Source organism: Falco peregrinus, chromosome 8, assembly GCF_023634155.1.
Source record: "Falco peregrinus isolate bFalPer1 chromosome 8, bFalPer1.pri, whole genome shotgun sequence".
Taxonomy (NCBI): domain Eukaryota; kingdom Metazoa; phylum Chordata; class Aves; order Falconiformes; family Falconidae; genus Falco; species Falco peregrinus.
In genome coordinates this window covers 16,070,983-16,075,717 of record NC_073728.1, presented here as the reverse complement: position 1 = coordinate 16,075,717, position 4,735 = coordinate 16,070,983, and the positions used below count along the sequence as shown (strand labels likewise).

The window sequence follows — 4,735 nt, the reverse complement described above, 5'->3', positions numbered from 1 at the left end:
ACGGTGGTTTTCATTTGTTGTTGGTTTTTTGGGGTTTTGTTGTTTTGTTCTTTTTTTTTACTGGATCTCCAGGATCAAGGTGCAGGTTCTTACTTTTTCTCCTTTTTATTGTTAATAAAAATGAAATGTAACTGTATTTTCAGGACCCATACACTTAACAGGAGCACTTCCGTTCTGGGGAGCTGGCTCTGTCTCATTCATCTGACCATTGAAATGACCGGGAATTTTCAAATGCCAGTTTTCCTAGCCATTATATCATTACGTGGCCACATTATTTCTTTTCCTCACTGGTTTGGTTTGGTTTTTTTTTATTCCTTCAAGGGAACTATTCTGCATCAGGTTGAAATGTTTTCATGGGCTGGAACAACTCCAGTTTTTCAGTCAGGAAAGATTACTCCCTAACCAGCAAAAACAAAGACACAAACAAGCAATTTGTAACACTACAGTTCTGTGGAAATTCACATAGTGGTTTCAATCTGGTAGGAGGATCAAATAGTCTTTTTACAAAATCCTTTTGCTCTAAAATAAAGAAGCTTAAGAAATTACATACTAAAGTACCTTAAAAGAAAAGAGATCACGTTGCAAAATTAAGAAATCAAAGGCAGGAAACGCCAGAAGGCAGCTTTCCTATCCAGCCTCTCTTCTGCCCTCTTGTGTGACCGGAGTGACTCTTTAATTATAATTGCATTTTTTCCCTGTCTGCAGGGACTTTGCCTGCCCCTCTGAGCATACGCTGCTGACAGATGCTGCTCCGCTCCCTTGCAGCAAGAGGCCCCAGGTACCGTCGGAGCAGGCGCTCCGCTGGCACCACTGCAGGTACAGAGTTGGAGTGACATCTCAAGCCCCTTGCATGGAGGACTCTAGCAGGACACAACCATCAATCAGGCTAACTTAGATAATAGCTAAATTAATGCCCGACAGCCTTGTCAGTGCCCCATTAAATTAGATCACTCTGTTGTGAGTCAGAATGAACTAATTTTCCTGCTATGCTTGCTGCCTGTGACAGCCCTTGGGCTACTTTAATCTTCAAACACCAGTGGTCAAGATGAGAGCTGTTTATTTTTTTCTCATGAAGATGACGAAGTAAGCTGCTTTTGTTTCTTCCTGGGCTTCTCAGCTTTCCCCAGCCAAATCAAAACTGGCTAGAGAAAGGATATTTTTTCTCTGTTTGCATAGGTCATTGGCTCCTGATGCACAGGGACAGAGGCTGAAGTCCAGGGTGGAATGTCATCTTTGGGAGCATTATCTTGTGTAGCTTTTTCACTCATTAGCAGAATGCTAGAGTAATGCCAATGTTTTATCTTAACAAGAAAGTGTGAGACTATGAAGATACAGAATTGGACAGCAAGGGCATAGCCTCTTTGCCTGATGCAGACACACAATGTTGACACTGCTTTCAAGACCAGCCCCGTGATGGAGCAATCCACCCCTAAGGAGGCGAGAAGTGAAAGGGGTTAAAGGAGAAACCACTCTGAAACCACTTCAGTGAAACTCTAGAACAGCCCCTCAGGGAATGGAAATGAACAAACCAGCTGCAGGATGCACTGCACAGCGCAGGCTCCTGCCTCTCCCTGGCCATATACTAGAAATAGTATTAAAAACACCCTAGCCCTTGCCTCAAAGAGTACTTTTTACTGCATAGGCATCAATGAGAAACTAGCTGCATTGATGATGAAAGCCAGGTTAGGTCCTGTGTGTGGACTTGGGTGCACTGTTGAGTCCCAGGAAACTCTTGAAATGAAGGCAGAAAATTATATTCCAAGGGCAACGGCCAAGCAACCACAGCAGGCTGGAAAGGCAGGATGGATGAAGGGCTGACTGCAGGAAAAGTCAAGTTAAGCAACTCCAGGGCTTCTCTCCAGCAGTAAGAAAAATGCATTAGTTTGGACTGTAGCTCCAGTGAATTTCCTTCAGTAAAAGCAGCCCTTGGAAGGATGAAGGTTCTGCGGTTATTTCCTGTGATTTAAGTCAAAATAACTATGCATATATACTTAACCAGAAAAGATTATAAAAATACCCTTATTTCTGCCTTTTTCTCCTTTCTGAAGTAAAGAATTGCTTACTTACATGTTCTACATTTAACCTGTACTATAAGGTTTTAAAATCGGAGTATTCCTTTCTTGTTACTATTTTTTTTTTTAATTTTTATTAAGGAGTTTCTGTTGTAGTTCTGCAATCCAACTTCAGACCACAAAGGCAGAGGCAAAATAACAACCGGGGTATAGGCGGAGGATGTAGTGCTGCAGCTCAGCCCTGCATGGTAGTACCCATGCACTGTGAAAGACAGCAGGCGCAAATTTAAGTTCAAAGAATCCACAGGTTACATGAGCAACTTGGTGAAGAAATGTCAGTTAGAAACAAGCAGCAGAGAACAGCTCTGCCTTCCTATTGCTGTGGCTTTGCTTGGTGACGATGACATACAAAGATTAAGTCTAACTGCATGAGCTCCAGTTGTTTATCTCCTTTATTATCATCGCCAGTAAGTGAAGGAGATGTGTGGGTGTCACCTGCAAAAAAAAGAAGTTGCATTTCTGAGAGAAAAACATCTGCAGATCAGAGAAGGCAAATGATCTTAATTCGTGCATATCCAGTTTCCTTCCTGTCACTAATCTGCAGCACTGCATTCAGCCTCCTGGATTTCCTTAGCTTTATTATGCTGAAAGAGAATGCAAGAGAGAGAGGCAGAGGGGCTTGAGCAATAGGAAGTGCCCAGAATGATTGCAGATCACCAGGGTCATTTGTAAATCACTGATAGCCTGGCTCCCAGGGCAGAGAGTTTGATTTTCCCTCCGCTCTCCTCCCATCTGCTGAGCTATGGAGATTTGCAACAAGAAAAGCTATCTGCTGTGCAATCAATTTACAGAAGAACATTTTGTTTAGGCTGCTATTGAAGGATGTTAGCAGAAGCTGGAAGCCCTGGGTCAACACCCATGACATGAGTATTAGTGTCTGTGCAGAAGATGTAGAAGATGTGGTTCTTTTGTGCTTGCATGTTTCTGTCTGTGACAGAGTGAATGTCTGTGCACAGTTAAACACTGCTTGCTGCATATATTGCACAGAAAGCACTATTTTAAGAGAGATTGAAAGCATAGGCATCTCCTACATTGGATCTACCGAGGGATACTTTGTGTATATACATACAAACCACTGTACAAACACAGATGCGAGCTTTTGTCTTTTCTCCCTGTCATTATGTATTTATGTAAAAGTAAAATAGAAAAAAAGCCAGTGAGCATGTGTCTTGGATTGCACATCAAGCACAGTATGCTCATTGGGCCTAAGATACTTTTAGATTAATGATGTTTGACTTGTCTGTGTGCTGACGTGCCTGGGCCAACTCATTAGTCTCCGAGATATAAGAAGTATCAGAAAAATGAAAAACTATAAATTTAGACTGCCTGTATTTAAAAATAAGACTTTCCTCCAGCTTCAAATTTGCTATAATTTGCTCTAGCCCTGTATTTGAAATATATTAATAAGATTCTCCCTTTTATCACTAAACTCAGTGCAAATACTGATGACCATCCCTTTTTGACCGCAGATCAGAGAGTGGATTCCCTGTGACTCTGCTAGCTGTTCTAATCATCAGGCAAGAGCGCATGCTGCACTCTTCTTGTGCCCCAGCTACAGCCCAAGCAAACCAAGGACTTGACTAATCCTTCTCACCCAAGTGCAAAATACAACATTCACCTTCCCCACTAAACAGACCTCTTTACAAAAATTAAACTCACTTGTTCTTGATAGCTGCCATAATGAATGCTTGGTCAATAATGATTAATTCCTTGTTCTTGCAAACAACAGGTTCTTGTGTCCGTTTACTGAGGGGAGGAAGCCAGCTGATGTTCGTATCATTAGTTGTGTGAGGAAGTTGCACATCTGTGCAATTTGCTGTGGGAGTGTCTTCTTCCCTCATGTAAATACTGGGTTGCAATCTGGGTCAACAAACTAATGTTTCGCACTTTTAACTAGACAACAGCACAAGAAAATTATCAGAACCAAAGATCTGTGAAATTTGAGGCACTGATCAATCCAGTGCTGCCTCTTGTTGAATGGCATGAGTACTAGCAGCTGAGTATCATCCTCAGATCGGTTAGAGGGTTAGAGTGAGTTCACTCTGTAATCTCTCCAAGTTTAGGATCTCAGACCCATGCAGATTGAAAAGGCACAGCAAAATGCTGAAGGATCCAAGGCAGGGGGTAAATACAGGGAACCAACAGGTTTAACTTGCTAAAAGCAAACCGTTTTTGCACTGGGAACAGGAAACCAAGAGGCAGTGCAAAGGATGTCACAGGTGTTGGGAGGGCCACTTACTGTGCATACCTATGTGACTCATCATCACTGTGAACGCTGGCTTGCACTCATCTGCCCCTCCTCCCCCACCTGGAACCAGTGGGCTCATCCTGCCTGGCCTCTCCATGCTTCATCTCTGCTAGGGTATCATCTGGAAAGCACTTGGGCTGGCACTATGCTGGGCTAGAAGTTGTGACATATATAGACTATACATGTGACACAGGCAGGAGTGATGTGCCAGTCCCTGCTTGAGGAGATTAAAAATGAAAAAAAGAAACCAAGAGGGAAGCAGAGGCATGGTGCTCATGCAGACATGTATGAAACTCAGTATTTATGAGGGCAGAAAGCACAACTGGGCCATTCTTCACACTGCTTTTAAGCTCTACCCACTGCACCACACCACATGTGCACGTGCATCTTGTGGGGGACCCTCTGCTCCACGAGA

At 43.0% G+C, this 4,735-nt stretch overlaps 1 long non-coding RNA gene across 1 annotated transcript; it reads right to left on the bottom strand.

The window, feature by feature from the left end:
• Nucleotides 1–292: 292 nt before the first annotated feature.
• Nucleotides 293–4,281, bottom strand: LOC129785034 (uncharacterized). The gene is made up of 2 exons (XR_008748455.1): nucleotides 3,732–4,281; nucleotides 293–2,507 (listed from the first exon to the last, which is right to left on the bottom strand). It is a non-coding gene; the product is annotated as an uncharacterized LOC129785034 (long non-coding RNA).
• Between the last annotated feature and the right edge of the window lie 454 nt (nucleotides 4,282–4,735).